The following is a 22,163-nucleotide window of genomic DNA, read 5'->3' on the forward strand; positions in this document are numbered from 1 at the left end:
GAGCCATTTTTTAAATGTTTTTTTTTTTTTTTTTTACGTACTCTCTTATGGGCCGCCACGTTTGACCCTGGCGTGACCCTCCCCACGCTCTCCGTCGAACCGGTTGGAAGCGAAATGGCCGTTTCGTTGTTCTCCGCGTCGCCGTGGCTACGGGCGTTGCTCGTAGGCCGCCGCCGCCGCGTGTCAATAATCAGGAATGCGCTGTTCCTAAACCCAAGCATTGTTCCCGTGCCAACAACATGGCAAATAGCGGCCGTGACACAAGCCCGTGGGCACTGTGGGAAAAGAACAGACATGCAGGCTAACAACCAACTTGGCTTTGATTGGGCTCCAGACAGCTTAAAAGTGGTCCAAATGGGAACGCTCGCCGCGGCAGGTGGAGACGTGTCGAGCGGCGTGGAGATTCAACAAAAAAAGCTGATTAGCGGCGGCTTCTTATTACGAAAGTGGGACGCCGTTTGGAAGAGCGGAGTGGCAGGCGTGGGCGCTCAGACGGCTGGAAAACCGGCGCTAAAATCCTTCGGGATGGTGCGTTTGATTGTGGTTGGCCAAATTATCGACTCGATTATCGACCGGGCTTGAAATGATCGGTAAAATCAGGACCTGACTCAAGTGCAAAAAGACAGAATCACGCCAAAGGAGGAAAACCACATAAAACTAAAAGGATTTATGGCCAAGGAGGACCAAAACAAAGTCAAAAACAAACAAAACAAAGGCTAACTGGGCTAGCTTAAATCAATTCTCAACTCAGTCTCCCTTTTAGGATTAGTATTACTTGATTCTGGCTCGGTGTGACATTTCATTGATGAAATAATGCTAAAACTGGAAGAACAGTAGAAAGGTCATTGATTATTTTGCTGAGTTTTAGCATTGTAAGTGGAAATATGACTTTAGTTACTGTCCATGTCCAAGAAGTTCATTTTTAGAGCAATGGTGGCCAATGTGCTCATTTCCAAAATAATACTGAAACTGTTAGAACAGTAGTAAGGTTATTGATCGAGTTCCTGATTTGTAAGTGGGAATATATCAAAGTTAATGAGTGGTTAATGTCAAAACAGTTGATTTTAAAGAGCAACACTGTCAGTGAAACTTGAAATCGATCTTTGCACAGGCTGAATTCAGCAAAAAAAAGTGTCTTTTTGAAGGACCGCTGCAAAAAGTCGCAGTGATATCAGAGTGTTGCAATCTTAAGTGACGCAGTCCCAATGATGTCACGTAGAATTAGTCTTAGGGATCACAGAAACAAAGTCATTCTCTCAAATACACACAAAAAAAGCAGAGAAATCAGAGCCGGGACTCTCAAGACAATGTCCAGGACAGCCAAAAGACAAAACGAGCTTAAGTCTTGAAATCCAGATCAGCTTCCTTGAAAAGCAGCATGAGGTCATTTTGTTCGGGCGAACAGAAAGACAGCCTGGCCGTATTTAGGCAGCAGATGTTGGATCCGTTTCTGCAAATTCAGTGAACGTCCGTCGGCGCTTTACAGCGCAAAGTGTTCCAGATTTAACCCACGGTACCGGATCAAACCAGCAGACGCGGTGGCGACTATCGGGGAACCCGGGCCTACGTAAGATGGCACAATAGCTACCCTGTTTTTTGGCCCTTCGCAGAATTGAAGTGGAGATGCGGCTGACATTTTGAAAGGTCGAACAAAGGCCCCGCTTTGATTTTTGGGGAGATTTCCTGCCGGCGTTATCATTTTACCGTAATACGTAAAAAGTGTGATGATGATGATGATGACGGGCTTCTTTAAAGGCCTTGAGCATGTCATTGGCTAAAACGGCGAAGCCATTTGAACTGGTCGGCAAATCCGAACAAGAACTTCCGAGTCAAGTGGAACGCCATCTTGGATTGTTTGCAGTAGTGTTAGGTATAAATTACTTAGCGGCCATTTACACAACAACGGTAAAGGGAAGATAAACGCAAAAAAACACGCAGCTGTCTACTCTGTTTAGAGCACAGGTGTCAAAGTGGCGGCCCAGGGGCCAAATCTGGCCCGCTGCATCATTTTGTGCGGCCCGAGAATGTAAATCATGAGTGCCGACTTTCTGTTTTAGGATCAAATTCAAATGATTATAGATGTATATTAAATTTCCAGATTTTCCCCTTTCTAAAATCGATGATTTCAATTTTTTAATCCAATTTTATTTCTTTTGTGTTTTTAGTTCAAAGCGCGTTTTGTAAGCTCTAAAAATAAATATATAGATATTTTCCATTTTCCACTTTAATATTGAATAGAATTAAAAAATATATTTTGTTTCCATTTGAAATGAAAAACATGATTAAAAGACATTTTCCATTACTACGAAAAAAAGCTCTAAATAAACATTGCTTTAAATCTGTAAAAACGGACTATTTAGGGCTTTTGATCCAATTATTTTAATCCAATTTAAAAAAAATATCTAAATATTAGATCTAAAATGGTCCGGCCCACATGAAATGGGATTGACGTTAATGTGGCCCGCGAACCAACCCGAGTTTGACACCCTTGTTTTAGACCAAGCGTGTTAAACATACGGCCCGCGGGCTGGAAGTCGCCCGCTAGGGGAACCGAACCGGTCAGTGGGGTTATTTGTCGTCAACGCTTTCATTTTTTTGGGTAAAAACAGAAACGTATGAGTTGTTTCCCAAAACAAAACAGCCACAACAAAGCTACCGCTACACGCACCAACGAAGCGCGACAATCAACGCTGTCAAAACACCCCGCCCCCGCAATCCCGACCTTGACCTTCCCTGTTCATCAATCAACATGAACTTGACCCGTCATTCACCCCCGTGGGAGCGATGGCGTAACAGGCGTGGCCTATTGTGCGGCGATCACCTGACCTGCGTACTGGCTTGTCCTGATTTCACGGGTGTCATTCGAATCCACATTGTTTGCCAAGTTTAAAAGTGTACGTGTGTATGTGTGTGTATGTTTGTCTCACAGAGTCAAACTAAGACATAAACACACTCATGTCTTCACCTGCCGCAACCTATCATTAGCGCTGTCATGAAGCCTCCTCTGCGAGGAACTTTGCAAGGACAAGCACACACCTGGAGGCCCAATCCCAGCCTTTTAACAAACACACACACACACACACACACACACACAAACGCTTTGCTTTCTCGGTGACCGCAAAACTTTTTCAAATAGAGTGATACCTCATCTTAGGAATGCTTCTACATACAAAATATTGAGCTGACAAATAGTCTTGACGGTCAACTTTTTGGATCCAAGATAAGAACAAAAATCCAAGTTACGAAACATGCAATGAAATCAAACATGCACTCAAAAACAAGTGCACTTTCTGTATCTGTTTTTTTTAATTATTTGTCATAGTAGAGTTGCTTTTCCATCTCCTAACACAATGCTGATTTCCCATTGGCTGGAAGGAATCTGCAACTCATGATGATGTTAGAGCAAGGGTGTCAGACTCGGGTTGGTTCGCGGGCCGCTTTAACGTCAACTTGATTTCACGTGGGCCGGACCATTTTAGATATAATATTTAGATTTTTATATATAAATGGATTAAAAGAACTGGATAAAAAACCTTGAATATTCAGTTTTTTTATAGATCTAAAACAATGTTTATTTTAGCTTTTTTTATTTTACAAAAGGATTTTTGAACTAAAAACACAGAAAAAATGGATTAAAAAATGACAATTATTGATTTAAAAGGGGGAAAATCGGGACATTTAACATACATCTATACTCTTCATTTTAATTTGATCCTAAAACAAAAAGTCGGCACTCATGATTTACTTTCCCGGGCCACACAAAATGATGCGGCGGGCCAGATTTGGCCCCCGGGCCGCCACTTTGACACGTGTGTTAGAGCCTTCTAGCGCGACCAATCGACTGAAAAAATATTTTTTTTGCATATGCATTTTATACAAAACCGATATACTCCTGTATTATAATTTTTAGAAGTATTTTTACAAGGGTCATGTTAAAGACCATGGAACAAATTAAGCCAATTCAATGTAAAATAATATGCTTCAACCTATGAAAAAAAATCCAAGTTACAAAACCACTTAATTTGCTAAGTGAAGGTACCACTGTACTTTCCTTTGTATCGCTAAAGACACTAGCTAATAACCTCCGATTGCAAAAAAATTTGCTTACTTGCGCTACTTTGCGCAAACTAAAACAAAGAAAATTGATTCCGTGGGATTGCGCAATCCAGTTTGCCGTGGCGTTTTCTCGGAGTCGACGCGCAAAACAAACGAGCGTTCGAGGTGGAAGTTCATCGGAGGAACAAACGGAAGAACTTTGCAACTCGCTACCACGACAGAAGCCTTTGAAAAAGGGAAAAAAAAGTCAGGAATCAGTTGTGTTTGCGCTCTTTTGTTAGCTTACAAAAGCGACACTTGCATTTCAACGCGGTCTATTCAGAAACGGATTAGCTGGCCAGCTTGGCTGTGCAAAACCGGAATCGCGGTCGGGTGGCTTCTGTGGCAGATTTTTTTGCATGTTAATTTTTTTTTTTTAAAGGAGTAAGATGCACTCAGCGCAAACCGCCATGAAAGTACATAATAAGTAACTAGTGCACTCCAGTTAAGAGCGAAAGAAAACAAATCATACGACTTAATAACAGAGAGAAGCGTGCAAGTGACATGTTTGAGGCCTCAGTCAGACATCATTGCCGCATGTTTGAGGAAATCAGATGTTGTGCAAAATTAGACACACCCTATCCAACAAAATCCCTCAATTGACATACGATGCAATTTTGATGATGAAAACTAAGAATGATCTCCCTTAATAGTCAAACAACGGACAACTCCAAGTCGTCTAAAATCCAAATAGGAATACGTTAGCCATTTTTTGATCATTTCAAATTATGTTTGCCGTATACAAACTTTTGTACGGGATTATTTATTAATTTTCTTATGCAAAACCGATCTCGTTTGACCCATTTCGGCTCGGTACACAGTCGATTGGTCGCCGGTCTTTTGGTCGCCCGGAAGGTAAGTGATAATTACCATTTAAATCGTTGCTCAAATACCCTAAATCCAAACTGTGAATTACTATTTAGTCATACTTAATGCCTTATGAATTATTAGGCTAAAGAAAAGCTCCAAATTTCCCGGACTTGTAGTGTTTTTTGTTGGAGAAATTGCTAAGACCCTGACGGACGTAGCTTCTTAAAGGGACAGCGCATGTACATACAAACTCTTTTGCACTCACATGTCGGCTCAGTGGAACTGCTCATGGCCATTGTTGGCTTTTATTGATGCGTAGACCGTGTTTTTTACCTTGTTTTGTCCCCGGTCTTTTGGTCGTCGGTCTTTTGGTCGCCGGTCTTTTGGTCGCCCGTTGTCGCGGTCGGGGCGACCAAAAGACCGGCGACCAAAAGACCGGCGACCAAAAGACCGGCGACCAAAAGACCGCGACCAAAAGACCGTCAACCAATCGATCGCACACGTTTCGGCTCTAATCCGGATCGTCTCTATCACTGATAGCAGACAAAAACGTCATCGGCGATTGCTAATGTTGTGTGTGGCTCCAGTTTTTTTTTACTAGGTCTACAATGTCTTGTGTGTCTTGTGTCTGTCTTGCTACTGCAACCAAGAAATTTCCCGATTACGGGATGAAATAATCTAATCTAGTCATGCTTTGAGCATGATATACACACTTCCGCCTTTTTCACTATATAAATATAGCGCATCCGCAAGCAATGTACCCAGCGACATCTACAGAATCTTGAATTTAGTGCACTGACTGATTGGCCACCCCGTCCACTGGAAAAAATTTGAGACTTTTAAGTGCGCCCTATGTGAGTAAATATGTGCTGCATTTGTACGTTTTTTTATTGCTTAATAAGGGGTATTGCAATCATTAATAATGGCCTAGGTTGACAGGCATGTGAACAGAAATGGAATAACCTAATTTCTCCACAAGCCCAATATCAATTAGAAGATTTTGATGAGTGGCGACACATAAAATTGTTTTCTAACAATCCAAAATTTGGTTTCCCACGAGTATTTTAGGAGCGTCCCACTCGGATCTTCTGCGATTAGACTTGCATATGACTGCATCTGCTTCTGACTCACTTAACCCCCAACTGGACTCAACTGGAAACTATGTTTTGCAAGTGGAGCAAATCCGAGCTACGCCAGTTTGACGGAATGACTCACACGGAGACATTTCTTCGCCCGAGATGCTGCGGAAAAAGAAAATGCGACGCTAAACGTTCTGCTGAAAGATCCAGCCTGGGGGTGCCTGTTGTGCGCCGCCGCTGTGTATTTGTGTGCGTTTGCAGATGTCGGAATGACGCACCAAAGTGTGACCGTGGACGGTCTGCCACCTGCACTCGCGCCCACCCCCGCAAAACCGAACGAACCCTGCCATCTCGGCCCAGAAAATTGGCGGCCGGCGCTGCGTAAGAACTAAAGACGCCTCGTCTAGGCGCTTAATCCTCGGACGATTAGTCAACGCGTCTCGGTTTAAAAGATGACGAGGGAGCCTGGAAGTGTCCGGTGAAGCGGGAAAGTACAAGACCTAACAGGTATCCAGCATGTGTGGTTAAAAATCCCTCAACGCGAAGGCAAGAATGGTCATGCAATTTAAAAAAAATGAAGAAAAAAATCATTATTAATGATCGCAATTCCCCGCAGGGTTAGTTTTTAAACAAATCTGACACAAATATATTTTTGTATTTTCTCCTGTAGCATTGTATTAGCCGGTAAGAGGCCAGAAGAAGAGAAGCCTGGCAGCCCGCCTGGCCTATAAACCGAACAAACATCGCACTTAAAGGTCTTAAATTTTTCTCCAAAGCAGACAAGGTGCCCAATCAGTATGCAATAAATTCAAGATTCTGTAGATGTCGCTGTATGACGCTGACTGTCTGGGTACATTGCTTGCTGACGCGCTATATTTATATAGTGAAAGGGGCGGAAGTATGAAATAAAAATGCTTAAAACATGACAATATTAGCAGTCGGCGATGACGTTGTTGTCGTCTGCTACCAGTGACCGAGGCGACCCAGATTAGAGTCGAAATGGGTCAAACGAGATCGGTTTTACATAAAAAAACATACTTAAAGAAATCCCGTAAAAGTTGTTATACGCCGTACACAATTTGAAATGAACAAAAAACGCATACGTTGACAGGAATGGAGTCTGACCGGGTAAAATACGCTTATAAATTAAAATTCTGCGTCGGATTAGATCTTTTTAAGGAGTAAAGTTGAAGAAATCTTTCAGTTGTTGATCCTTGCATAGTTTGTAGAACTATGTACTAGTTTCCAACCACGTAGATATTTCTAGATCTGTCCCTAAATCTAAAATTAGACAGCCATTCCAATGATCTAAGCACAAAATCAAGGTTTACCAAACTAATTGATCTGTTATTCCTACTATTCAAAGAACTTTAACTTGTTGGTACTAAAAACGGGTGTTCAATTGAACGATATGCATACCTGTCAACCTCTGCCGATAACTGCCCTTATAAATGATTATTGATTCCCCTTACAAACCCCCAAAAAACCTTACAAACACCGTACGACGAGTCGTACGGTGTTTGTAAGGTTTTTTGGGGGTTTGTAAGGGGAATCAATAATCATTTATAAGGGCAGTTATTGGCAGAGGTTGACAGGTATGCATATGCTCTTAACTACAAAATTCTCCCTCAAAATGTACTGGCCTTTAACATCCACACAAATTCACATAATATATACATATATTACATACTACATAAATTTTTATGTCCAGGTGTCCTACTTTACGTGTCAAGCGATCGTCCCAATCCAACTAATCACTGCTGAATTGCGCAACAGTTCAGTTCCGTACTCGTCAACACGTATTTAAGATATTTTCCTTAATCTGCCCCTTGTTAACCGGCGGCGGCTCGATTGGAAGGAAACGTCCTTCAACCTCGGGGACAGACAACTGTACTTCCCGCCCCCCCCCGGTCGCTAAGCCGCGAATGAAAGCGAGAGGGAAGCGGATACGTGGCCTAGGGGGGTTAGCATAGCGCTTTCCCCAAACAGAGGTCTCGCACCGAGGGGGTATTCAAATGGTAACGGCAAGACGGAGGCTTCCTGAGATCGCCTTAGGAAGAGCGCGGCGCTTGTCCATCACGCCGCGTTCGGGGGGCCCCGCGGGGTCGGGGCACACATGGTTTGAGTTGGGTCCCGTGTAGGAAGGGGGGGCCGGGAAAGGGGAGCAGGAACCGTCCAATTCAGACTTCCTGCTTCTGCTGGAAATGCGATCTGCGGGCCCGCCACCGAACGCGGCGCTCGGCGTTGACGGCCACGGCGGCTCGACGGCGGAGCGGCCTATCGCCACCTCTCCTTTGCTAATGAGCCAAATGCGGTAAGTACAATAGCGTTCAATCATGCTGTCATGCGGGGAAGGCGGAATTGAGCCATTTTTCAAACAAGCGTGCAAAAGTCGGACTAGAATGAGTTTATGAAACACTTAAGATAAGCATTTAAATAGCCGGAAGCTAAAATGTGTAATTAAAAAGAAATCCAGTGTTATTTGGGGCCATAACTAATCATTCATAAAAAACACTGCTACAAAACACTACCGTTTTTGTCCACCGGCGGCGCCAAAATCACCCAAAACAAAAAACAAAAATTTCAACATTGCTTATCCTTGTCAGGGTGCTGGAGCCCATCTCGGCATATCTCAAAAAGTATAGCCAATTGACACTACGTATTTAAAAAATTTAGCAACCCAAATTGAGTAAAATCTCCCTCCTTTTATCCAGGAAGCATTTTGCTTGTAGACCAATAGCCATACATAATCAAAACCTACATAAATAAATGTTCTATTAAAGCAACAACCTGTTAAAAAAAAAAAAACACAGTCATTCTTGCTGCATTCCATTGAGCCTGAATTGCTTAACGACAACATCCGCACAATCAAGTCATTCTTCCGTTAAAGCACAAACGAGTCCAATCAAGAATACCTCCATTTCGCTTTAATTACGATCGATTAACACTCCGGCAAAATGCCCTTGTTTCTGACGCAAAAGAGCTTTAAGACGGATCTTTTACAGCCATTGAAATGGTAACAATGTCCGGATTTTGGATTTGAGGTGTGCGGTCCTGACCTGACGTTCAACTACAGAGTGGAAACAAGCTCTCAACTGCAGAGGATAATGGGTGCAGACGGAGAAAGAATATAGGTGACGCATGGGTGAGGCGCTAATTACAGGCTGTCGCAAGCGTCTTAATTGCCTTTACTGCCTGCGAGCCAAGTCCATGTCACTTCAAGTGCTCCTGGTAGGAAGAACTCCGTCTGACCTCGCCGTCCCTCCCCGACAGCGGAAAAACCACCCGCCTCGCCGCGGGTTACGCTCGGCCACCTGAACGCCGTGACCGTGACCCCGCCCCCCCCGGCGCCGTTCCCGACGAGCGTTTCGAAAACTCTTGGGGGTGGCTTCTTCGAACGTGGGCGAACAAACAAGCGGCGCATATTCCAAAAATCTGAGCTCTATTGTTTACGCTTTTTTGGCCGAGGGTGGAATTCTTGCCTCGGCAGGTCGCCGTTTTTTTTACGGCGTTATCGCAAGAGGACAAACGATTCCGATCTAAAAATACGGCAGACCGCGTGTCTGACTGAGCAATCCGACCGCGTGATGACATTCGGGGTTAGCCGAGGCGCCGGCGTAAAGGGTTTTGCTTGCCAAATGCATCGACGGCATTGGAAAGGTCGCATCAAAACAACGTTGCGAGATCGGATCGCTATCGTCCAAACTTTTTACGCATGCTGAAACAATTTGGATCGAGCTGACGGGTTTGCCTCTCCCATGTGACTAAAATGATAAATCAGTATAAACAGTAATTAAAACGTGACATCAACAATTGGAAGTCGAACAACTTGGCGCCGTGACATAACGCCTTCAGGTCGGCGTTATTTTTTGCGCAATACCACGCTGAGAATCGTGCAAATTCCAGGAGAGATTTTTTACGTGTTCTCATGAGGGTCTCTGGAATAAGGATTGAGATTTTGGGCGGCCATTTTGGGCAGACATTTCTTGAACCGGCGATACTGATATTTCAAATGAGGTCTCTGTTGCATATCTAATGCATTAATATTCCTGAATAACATGTTTTTTAAAAGTTAGCTTCGAGAATAGCGATGTTTCGATGCGGTTCACAGTATCGGTATCGGATCCGGCTATTTTGGGAGAATCGGACACAAGACTGGACCCGGTATATGTTGTCGTCGCGGGTGTTTTAGTACAATTTTTGTTGAAAAATCAAACCCATGGGCAAATTTTTCGGTCTGCTTCTATTTCGAAACTAATAACCGTAACTGAACATTATGTAATAGTTGTAAACAGAATTTCTTGACTTTAGTAAACACAAGGTGGTTCATTGTTTACATTGCATAATTGTTATTGGTCAAAAAATACGGGCATTGTTTCGGGACCGGATCGTCATCTTGAAAAAAATCGGATTGGTTCAGATGTCAAAAATGTCGGTTTAGGACATCCCAAATTGAGAAACATTTTCAGTTAAATAAAAATTCTATGGCACTCAATGTTAAATAACTGCATTTGTTCAACCCTACTTTGCTAAAATGTCCTATTCCTTGCACTCCATCTTTTTTTAAGGCTCCTACAAGTCAAGTTCCCCAATTGAAATTCTATCTTACGCCAACGATGACCTCATTTTTGCCAGTCATGAAGTAACCACGAGCGAGACCATGTTCTTGTACTTTTTGATTAAAAGGTAAAACGTGGCTAACGAGCGAGCAGAAGCTCGCTTCCCTTCAATTCAACTACCGCGGCCAACTATGGCAACTATGTGGCGGCGGTGGCGGAGAGCGATGACTAATGCGGTGCTGGCACAAAAAAAGGTCAGCGACCATTCCGACAACCCGCATATGAGGCAAGACCATGGACCACTTGTGCATACAGAGCAGCTCCCACTGTGAGAAGATTCCCACAGTTCCTCGCTCCCAACTGTTTTTTTGTAGGCCGGTTTCCTGAAGCAGAAACTCGCCCTCGGTTTTCTCCGCTCCGGCAAACGTGACGGTGCATGTTGGCGTTAAACCTCTTGGAGGGCATTGGGAGATTAAATTTATTTTGAATTCCTTTTTATGTCGTAATGAACCATCCCTCCTCCTTCTCCTCCCCCCTTGCCGCGTTTCGAGAACATCTCGGCTATGGAGGTGTTTATTTTAGCTCCAAACTATCGCTAAATGCTAACTACGAGAGCAGGGCATGGGAACCTTTTTGAAAGAGAGAGCCATAAACAATTTACATATTCAAATGTTCTTCCCCGAGAGCCAGATTCTGAGTTTAAAAGTCAAAATACAGGAAAATATGTGCATTTTTTTGTCATTTCACTCCTTTTAAAGTCCAAAAAGTCCCAGAATTCTTTTGACAACGTGGTTACACTGTTGTTAATCAACGAGTATCAATGAGTATCAATGAGCATCACTTAGTATCAAAGAGTATCAATGAGTATCAATGAGTATCAATGAGTATCAAAGAGTATCAATGAGTATCAATGAGTATCAATGATTATCAAAGAGTATCAAAGAGTATCAAAGAGTATCAAAGAGTATCAAAGAGTATCAATGAGTATCAATGAGTACCAATGACTATCAATGAGTATCACTTAGTATCAAAGAGTATCAATGAGTATCGAAGAGTATCAAAGAGTATCGATGAGTATCAAAGAGTATCAATGAGTATCAATGAGTATCAATGAGTATCAATGAGTATCAATGAGTATCAATGAGTATCAAAGAGTATCAAAGAGTATCAATGAGTATCAATGAGAGTATGCATGCAGAAGAGACTAATAAAAAAAATATAGTTAGCAATGCTAGAGGCGTGACGCCCCTATTGGTGCGTTTGGGACTCAGCTCCGTCGCCATAGTTTCAACTCCCAGGTGAGCCACATATGGCTTCCGAGCCATAGCTTCCCTACCCATGTACTAGAGCCTTTTTTTCAAAATATAACCCTCTAGAGCAGTGTTTCCCAACCTTCATAATTCAATTTTAACCTAGTAATAGTTCAATATTAATCTCTTAATATTGAGATTTCTGGTTGGTAAACACGGCTCTAGAGTCGCCATCTACAAAAGTTGCGTTCGACAAATTTTGGACGTCATAAGCCAGGTCACTTGTGCTTAATCGCGGTAAGCGGCTCAACGCCCGCACGTGTTTGCGTGCAAGATTTGGCCATTTTTTGCCTGGCAAAGGTCAGGAATGCCAAGGTCACCCGTCCGTCACGCTCTTACGAAACTTTCATCTGTGGCCACAAAATTATTGATTGCAATCAGAACGGCTGTATTCTCAGCACTATAAGGCGTTGACGTACTCGATAATTCAAATGCTTGGTACCAAAAGGAGTCAAAGTCTTGCTATATGATTCCAAGTTTACCCGGAAAAGCTCCATTTTGTGGCTTTTTATGGTCTCGCGTTATGTCAAGGTAGTTAAGACTTAAGTGTCAAGCTATGTTTCTTGGCACACACGCGCTGTCACGTTTGTCGGTTGTCGCTATCGAGCGGGGGCTTGACACCTGTCGCTCGGCAAACAATTATAAACTCATCAAGCGAGTGGATCCTGTTGGTGTTGGAACAAACGTGTCGGCGATAAGAACTCTACGCCAAACACAAATGACGACGACTTGTAAATCCAGGTTTCCTCGAGGTAACATTGCCTCAGAGTGGATTTTTTTGGACATCGTGGTCTTAGTTGTTGGAAAATAGCAAAAATAATCACACAGATGGAGAGCATGATACAGAATCGTAATGGAATTAGAACAAATCGAAAAAAAATTCAATGCAATGGCAAAGAGCCGGGTTGGTGTTGTTACATTTCAACTATAATAGGCCGTTCTTTGCACTTTTATTAATCGTATCACCAGACCGGTTAAAATATATACAGACAACTGTTTGTACTTTCTTCTGTAACATATTAGAGCTCTGAAGAAAAGTAGCCTGGCAGCCCACCTGGCCTATAAAATACTGGTACAAACACTTCCATCAGTTCACAACACGGGGTTAATTTCTAAACAAATCTGACACAAACAACTTTTTGTACTTTCTTCTGTAGCATTGTGTAAGAGGGCAGAACAGGGAAAGCCCGGCAGCCCGCCTGGTCTATAAAACACTGGCAGAAACACTCCAGTCATTTCTAAACAAATCTGACATGTGCTGGTCGCAAACATGTTTTTGAAAATAACAATACAAACATTGCGTCTACAAACTGATGTAAACAAGACAGAAATTGAGCAGTACTTTACTTTAGGGCAAGGGTGTCAGACTCGGGTTGGTTCGCGGGCCGCGTTAACGTCAACTCGATTTCATGTGGGCCGGACCATTTTAGATATAATATTTAGATTTTTTTTTAATAAATGGATTAAAAGAACTGGATTAAAAGCCCTGAATATTTCGTTTTTATAGATCTAAAACAATGTTTACTTTAGCTTTTTTTAAATATATTTTTAGATTTTACAAAATGATTTTTGAACTAAAAACACAGAAAAAAATGATTAAAAAATGACAATTATTGATTTAAAAGGGGGAAAATCAGGAAATTTAATATACATCTATACTCTTCATTTTAATTTGATCCTAAAACAGAAAGTCGGCACTCATGATTTACATTCCCGGGCCACACAAAATGATACGGCGGGCCAGATTTGGCCCCCGGGCCGCCACTTTGACACTGTGCTTTAGTGTCAATAAAAATGGCTTTTTTGGAAGGCAGTTCCCCCCCCAAAAATCCCGCCTCGACATTTGCGACCCACGTGAGGTACAAATGTTCCGGCGGCACGCAGTGGAAAACGGTGGCGCAGGACGGCTGTGCGCAGATCCGACTGTTTACCAGAGCGGGGGCGCCGGAGCGCGCTCTTTGCCGCTCTGTTTGAATAATCAAGTACAAGTCAAACAAACAGCGCGAGCGGGGATGTTTTTGCAAAGAGCTCGCAATGGGGAGCTAATAAGTGTTTTAATGAAATGAAGACCTCTTCCTGCAAATATAAACACGGGAGCTCGGCTTTCGGGCTAACGTTTTCCGGATTTCGGGCTAACGTTTTCCAGCCTTATCTTTCAAACGCCGCCGAATATTCCGCGGAAAAAACGCGTTGCGAGATAAGATGGGCTTGTTTGTAGTTTGCCGTCTGATAAGGGTGGCGGCAGGATTGACGTGTCCCACCGTTTGGGGCAGTTATTTAACTCACGGTCTGTCATTGACGACCAATCCGTTTGACTGGGAGAGGTCGTCGCGTGTATGTTAGCTCGCTGGCGGTGGCAGATGTCCAATTCATTTTGACTGGGAATGTTGGTGCCTTCATTTTCTGAACCGGTTATCTCACAAGGGTCGCGGGGGGTGCTGGAGCCTATCCCAGCCAGCCAATCGCAGGGCATGAGGAGACAAACAACCATTCGCTCACATCTAGGGACAATTTAGCGTACAGTTAGCCTAGCATGGATCTTTTGGGATGTGGGAGAAAACCCACGCAAGCCCGGGGAGGTCATGTAAACTCCACACCATGAGGACCGATCTGGATTCGAACCCTCGACCCCAGAACTGTGAGGCCAACGCGCTAACCACTCGTCCACCGGGCCGCCATAGATTGTTTATTTGCCCCTCCAAATTTGAAATGCAATACAAATACAAAATGATTTGCTTATACAGTAATCCCTCGATAATCGCGGTTAATGTAAACCAGACATGGCCGCAATAAACGAAAAACCGCAAAGTAGAGTCACCTCTTTTTAAAAAAAATAATTATATATATATATATATTTTAACTTCAGTTCTGAGTCCTGGTCGCAAGCGGAGGACAGGGGAGTGGCTTCCGCTTGTGAGTTTCAGCGTGCATTTTCACATTTTTATTAACTTACAAAAAAATAATAATAATAAGAAATAAAAAAATTCCCCCAGAAAAAAAACAGCGATGTAGTGAAGCCGCGATATTTGAGGGATTACTGTAATGTGACAATTGTAGCCTACATGCCTCCAAATGCCATGTCCAAGTATGTAAGTTTAGTTTTTACATGAGCAAAAATAGACAGTGGATCCATATCGGGTTAAAAATAAGAAGAATAAGAGCAAGAAGAAGTAGCCAACCCGCTCGCCAGACAATCTGTCTCGCTGACGACACCCCGGATTGGTCAGCGGTCTTGCGTGGGCCGTTGTTTGATTTCAAGTCTTTTAAAATAACAGGATCTCAAATGAGCCAGACAGACAGTGTGTCTGTTTGGAAGCTCGCATGAGTTCATTAGGCACACGTGGCTGGCACCCAGCGCCGCACATCTTGATGCCACCTGAGCCCAGATGGACTCGGAGGTCCAGATACAGCCGCCGGGGCCCACCCCCTATCCGACACGCCGACCCCAACGTAAACACGGCTCCAGAGCCCGTTTATTTTTGGACGCGTCTGGGTCTGGGACACAATTAGAGCAAGATAGATAGGCAGAAGATAGACAAAAAGCCAAGACTGCTCACCCACCCACCCACCACCTTACCAATAACTTCCACAAGCCTAAAAAAAAAAAATGGACCGATTCGGTCTTATCGTTCGGCCAGATGTACCGAGGATCGAGTAGAATTGTTTTTTTCCGATAAACGAGTTGGCCGAGTTAAGGCCGTGACGTCAAACTTGGGGCGATGCGATGCTAGCTCATGCTAATCTCACGATATGGTCATCCAGAAATGATCCGTACGCGGGTCAAGAAATCGTCCCACGACTAATAAAGCGAAAAAGCAAGGTCTTTTCTGTTGAAAATGTTAGCACGTTTAGCAATCGTGGACATATCGTCACCTCCCGAAAATGACTCAAAGAATTCCCCCCGTACGTTGACCGACCGGCAAGACGTTGGGGAAAAGACACAAGTCCATTTCAGCGTTTATAAAAGCACGCGCTTTCATCTTGGACTGTATCGGCGCAATCTCATTTTTCTTGTTGTTTTACAATGGACGTTTTACAGCTTAATGACCACCGGTTGCAGAGAACCAGACGTCGGAAGGTCTTTTTATGACGTCCTTTGAGACGGGGGACAAATGTCGGATGCCTTGGGCGGGAAATCGCCTCGCTTTCGTAACTCTCGCTTACTGGGACACGAATGCTAGCTAGCTCCGTTAAAACATTTTCTGAACAATAACATTCAACTAAAACTTGATTGAAATGTTTCTTTTGTTTTCCACGATAGAAGAACTGAGTCATTGTAGGTCTCTTTTTTTTAACCCTTCATAGGGACGAATGTCCTTAACTCATAGGCGGCCATGACAGTGCTTGACATCCGAACCGTTTTTGCTAGGAGAGGCTAGCACTATTTCCTTCTCAGTTAAATACTACGGAACAAAGAAACAAATTATTTTTAAATATTTAGGGTGTCCCCACCTTCTGCCCAAAGTTGCCTGGGATAAGCTCCAGCACCCCCGCAACACTTGGGAGGATAAGCGCAACGGAATATGAAGGAACGTGACCTAGCCAAGCCTCTTATCGCCCTGTTATTACCTGGCAAACAAATCAGGATCGCCCCCGAACTACTGCCCAAAGTTGCCTGGGACAAGCTCCGGCACCCCTGCGAGCCTTGGGAGAATAAGCGCACCAGAATATGAAAGATCGTAGCCTGTTATCGTTGAATAACGAGAACTACAGTAGCTTGAAAAATGACATCACGGGCCCTTTTGACAAATTATTTTGGTGCAAAGCTAGCAAAATGGTATCCGAGACGATAAAAAACAACATAATAAAATAAAACTTTGCATCACAGAACCTCAGGAATGAAGATTATGTAAATTATGGGAGGATTGGAAACACTAAAAAACACAGAATAAGTACTATTCAATATGAGAAGAAATCAAGTATAAAAATAGAGTGCATTATTATTATTAGCGGGCGGCCCGGTGGATGAGTGGTTAGCGCGTTGGCCTTACAGTGGGGGACTTGGGTTCAAATCCAGGTCGGTCCACCTGTGTGGAGTTTGCATGTTCTCGTGGGTTTTCTCCGGGTACTCCAGTTTCCTCCCACTGATTAGACACTCTAAATTGCCCCTAGGTATGAGTGATTGGTTGTTTGTGTCATTGTGCCCTGCGATTGGCTGGCCAGCGATTCAGGGTGTCCCACGCCTCTGGCCCGAAGTCAGCTGGGATAGGCTCCAGCACCCCCCTTAGTGAGGATAAAGCGGTTCAGAAAATGAGTTGAGATGAGATTATTATTAGCTAAATCTTCCTGCTATGTTTCTTGAGTGCAAAATAATGTAGAACAACACAGCAATATCATTGGACAAAACTAAATAACCTCTCGCAGGGCAATAAAATAAAACTAAAGGAGAGGCCAGTTGCTTGGTGGCCTAACACACACACATATACACACACACACACACACACACACTTACCACGTATAAACATTACACAACAGCAATAAGCATGAGAACGACGCCAGCTAATTAAAACCACGCTTTCTTTTAATCTCTGTTTATATGTGGCTTCAAAATGGACACTGCCCCCAGAGGGCCTTCCAACGGGGGCCGCTAAAAATACGTGGGTACCAATCGAACACCGACAGAATTGCAGGAAAAGTAAGGGAGAGAAAAAAACGACTGGAAATGGAAGTTCAGCCCGAGGATAATGTTTACGTTATTTAAATCAAGCCGTCTTTAAAATGATTAAAGAAACGGCGCAAGGCTAACGGGGGCCGCTTCGGGGACGCCGAGCCAAAGCTAGCGTTGCTAATATCGCCACCGTGTCAGGCGCGCGGGACACGGAGACCCCGAGGGGCGGGGGGGCGTGGTAAAGACCCTCGTTAATCGTCGCTAAGATGGCGGCGAGCTGCGGGGAAGTTTGCCGTCACGCGGCAACCGGCTCCCAAAACACCTTGCTCACATTTTCCTTCTCCTCCGCAAAGACCACCGGAACGTTCTCGGTGGTCCGGAACCGAGTCTGACATTTTGGGTTTCCTTGTTAACTCGTTGGCTGCCATTGACGGCATCGTTTCGACACAAATTGCCGCAAAATAAATTAAATGAGTACACGCACTCAATTTCTGGTTTTACAACGTCCAAGTTGACAAAATAAAAGCATTTTGGCCCCCACCTGGGCCATTTTGGATCTCATAACGGGGTACTTCAAGCCCAAGGGCCTTAGGTTTGACACCCACGATTTGGAGCATGAGGCCGTTATGTCGCAGGAAGAAAAAACCCCAAATAAAAGCAAATGATCCACGCCAGTTCCGATGCATCGGACGGACGTCAACGAGATCACTTTACGAAGAATATGCCCTGGTGAAAACCAATCTGGGTTTCGCCGCCCACAGTTGCGATACCTGTGGGAAGCGGTGGATTAAATTCAAAACCTTTGTCGTCTCCTAATCAAAACGTGCCTCAACCAAGCAAGCACGTGACTTTTAATGTTTGCCAAGTCGAGGCATCGAGCGGAACGCGGAATCGCACCAAGTTTTGGGCCAGCGTTGCATTTTATGGTGGCGCAATGTCAGTTTTAGCAGTTTATGGGAGGGGGAGGGCATGTTGATCTTCAGAGGAAGACGAGTTGGAAAGAGGGCAGCCCAAAAAAGGGGGGGGGGATCAGAATACATAATTAATGTCCCAACTTTCTTTCTTTGCGCCGTGGTGAAGCCACATTGCCATCTAATGGCCCACGTTTAAACTTCTCAGGGTGGAACGTTGAATTCTTTCAAGAACCACACCTGGAAATGAGAGGCGTCCGTTTTGATTTGCTTTAATTACTGACTAATGACTTAACTATTACAATGAGTTAGTAATTAGGAGAGCACACAACATACTTTTTTTTTAAACGGAAGCTTTGCCAATAACTCACAACTGCCTAAAATGTTCTGTTAACATGGTCATAAATGTAACAATCTATAGATTAATTACTGACTCAGTTAACCCTTAATAGGTTCATGACGGAAACACATTCAAGTTAGAGTATAAGAAAACTTAATAAAGTAATACTACTAACACATAGGAGAGTAATTGTGATGAAATAATAATTTACACCCCGCCCACTGGCTGTTTTTGGCTGGGATTGGCTCCCAGCAATTTAATATCTCATGACTATACATGAGTTCAAAGTTGACTAAATGGTGACCTCTATTGGTGAGATGAGAGAAGTGGGTTTTTTTTTATCAGAAAAGCTGCAAAACTATATTAGACAAATGAGAAATCAATGCCATGTTGTTATTGCACCATCATGCAATATGTATTTAACAACTCATTATTTTGTTTTCCTGTTTGACTGAAAAAGAAACAAACACGCAATACAATTTTGTATGGAATAGTCAACAACTTATCAGATTCTTAAATATTTATAGGAGAGTGAAGTTTTTATCTTTGTTGATAAAATGTTACTTTTTTAAAATGTATGATGTATTTCATTTTAAAATATAATGAATTAAATTCAAAATTAATTAAAAAAACAAAAAAAAAACTAAGTTTAAACGTTATGTTTATTCATGTTAATCATTATTTTGTGCGTTTCATAAGTTAGAAAATGACTTCTTTATACATTTGAATTCTAGCGCCATCAGCTATAATCGCGGCCACTTGTTGAAATGCAGCAAAGTAAAACTCATCTGGGCGACTGCACGTATCTTCCACCAGAGGGCAGCAGAGTATTAGTATGCAACCAGTGAAGGCCCTGAGGAGCAACACTTTTCCACGGGTGATTAAGTGGAACCATAGCGCTTTAAGACTCAGTCATAAATCCACTAAAAAGAGATTAGTTGGTTATTTTTGGGGCGTTTGTCGAGTAATACAAACGGCATTACCAGCATTTTGGAGCGTGACTGCTGAGGCCTTATCTCTCATCTGGGGCCATGACAGCCAATAATTGCGCAGTCGGGGCTCCATCATTTCGAGCCCACATAAAAAATGTGCAATAAAAAGTCTAAACATCTCCCAACTGCCTCCCCCGCAACAAACGGGACAAAAACAGACATGTAAGTACCCCAAATTGACAAGGAAATGATGCAAAACGAACTCCAATTCACTTGAACCGGCTGTGGATGCTCATCTTTCAATGCCATTTACGTCAATAAAGTTCACTTTTTTTTAATGTGACCACAAACCAAAATGACTTTAACACGCCTGCGCTAAAAAGAATACTGCAACTTTAACCGGACTGAATTTCGTGCACTTCTAGAGTTTGACTTTGACTGGTTAATTGCAATTAGACGGCCAAAATGTGACAAAAACCATGGCATTACCATTCGCTACCAGTTTGAATGGATTAGCCAATCTTGTGGTAGCATGCTAATTTTCACACATTTACTTCCACTGCAATCAGCCCCTCACAACACGTCCTAGCTTTCCCCCCCAAAAAAACCCAAAAACTTCAGTCCTTCTCCCACACTCGCGTAAACACAAGCACCCCTAAAACAAAGGTAGCATTTTACTCATGAAGGGTTAGCGGTTCCCCCATCATCAGACGGGGGCTTGTTCTTGGTCAGAGGCTGCTGCCCAATCTCAGACCAAGCGTCCCCTCCGACGTCGGGCCCCCCGCCGGGCCCCCTGCCGGACCCCCCTCTCCCGGAGACAAGTGGCCCTTTGTTCGCCCCGTACTCGCAAATGACCGTCCTCCTGTTCCGACACGAAATACGCACAAAAAACCATGACGCGCCAGGATCCGTTTATCAAGAATCCCGCTAAAAGGTCACCTGACGAGAAGGAGGCGGGGTCACCTCCCCTCGCGGTGAAACGGCGGGGCGCGCGATAGACAAAAATAACTGTCATTAACACACAGTTAGCTGTCTGTCACTAAGCCCATTTACGAGCTTCTCCCGCTCCGCCGCCATCGGAGGAAAAGCGGCGAGGGGTGACGCCCGGACGCGGCGGTTCACCGCGGGTTCACGTCCAGGTCGTTCACCCGCTCGCTCTCGACACGGATGTGACAAATCAGCGCTCGGGCTGAGCTCGTAAACACCCACGTTAAAATCTGTTTACTACCTAGTGGGAGGGTTCAAGCGCCTACACGACAAAAAAGTGTCATCACGATCAGTACTAGGCTGCAACCAGCAGAGGCGCTGTTGGTTAAATCGGTGACTGGAATCCGAAGACAAACCCGGCCGTCGGGGAGAGCGATACCTCATCGCTTCGGGGATCGACTAAACAAATTGCGGCCTTGATCCGGCAAATTTATGAGAAAAGTTGATTGTGTAGGAACGATAAAACAAACATGAAATGTTTCAATTTCACTGGCCACTCGGGAACAGTGCGTCTTTTACTGGCGAGGAAGAGAAGGAGCCAATGCAATTATGTACAAACACTATGAATGAGCTAAAAAAAAAAGGGCCGGATCGGTCCCCCTAGCGGGCCACTTCTGGCCCACGTGCCACATGTTTGACACCCTGCTAAAATTTGTCAAGTGGATTAGCACGCTTGAAAATACACCGACGACCTAGCCAATCTAGTCATAGATCCAAAACGGTGTTAAACCTTGATGTCAGCACCTCGATAAAAGGCCCTAATGACACGAGCCGGTTTGGGGTCTTTGAGTGGGGGTCGCCCAAAGGTCACGTCCGCAGATGTGCGCCTTCACCGCTACTCGCATACGACGCCAAGCGCTAGGAAGAAGAAGAGCCGGCGTTTGGTCAGGGCCTCGCTCGCGGACACAAAGTCTGTCTTTGTCCGCCTCCCACGGGGCCAGATAAAGGAATTTTTGTGTGTCTTGGAGGTGGCTGGGGAGGGGGGCGGGGTCTTCTGCGCCGCTGCTGCCACTGAGTTTATTTGACACTTCAGCTCCTTTTGTGAGGGCAAGTGTCCCGCCGTCAACGCCGGCCACGAGAGTCACTTGGCTCGGGACAGAGGGTCCCTCTTCAGTGGAGAAAAGGGGGGGGCTTGTGCGCAGCATTAGGGACGGAAAGAGGTCCTCTGGACGGTGGGGGGCCAGGTGCCTTGGAGCTCATGCTATCCACGGGGGGACGCCTATAGACGGGGACGGACCAGGAATTGGGGACGTCGCATTTGGCATAATTGACCGAGTGGTGTCCATTTTAACGATACGTCAAGTTTTACGCAGTCGCACGCAGGGCCGGTTTTAGATAGGGGCATCGTGGGCGCAGCCCCCCCAATTATATTAACATTTGTGGAGACTTTTATCGTCCTTGTAAACGTCAAGTTGAGGAAATGCTTGCAGAGGGGGCATTGCCTCCCTACAAGTGTCTAAAAAAATCAGTTTTTAAAAACTGTAACATATTTCTTATCATTTCATATCACCGAATATTGATGCAATCGTCCA

General features: G+C 44.1%; 1 long non-coding RNA gene across 1 annotated transcript in view; it reads right to left on the reverse strand.

Annotated features, from left to right (window-relative positions):
- LOC144088710 (uncharacterized) overlaps positions 1 to 22,163 on the reverse strand; it is a 106,095-nt gene that overhangs the window by 82,692 nt on the left and 1,240 nt on the right. The window lies entirely within an intron of this gene.

The sequence above is a fragment of the Stigmatopora argus genome, chromosome 14 (assembly GCF_051989625.1).
Source record: "Stigmatopora argus isolate UIUO_Sarg chromosome 14, RoL_Sarg_1.0, whole genome shotgun sequence".
In the NCBI taxonomy this organism is placed as follows: domain Eukaryota; kingdom Metazoa; phylum Chordata; class Actinopteri; order Syngnathiformes; family Syngnathidae; genus Stigmatopora; species Stigmatopora argus.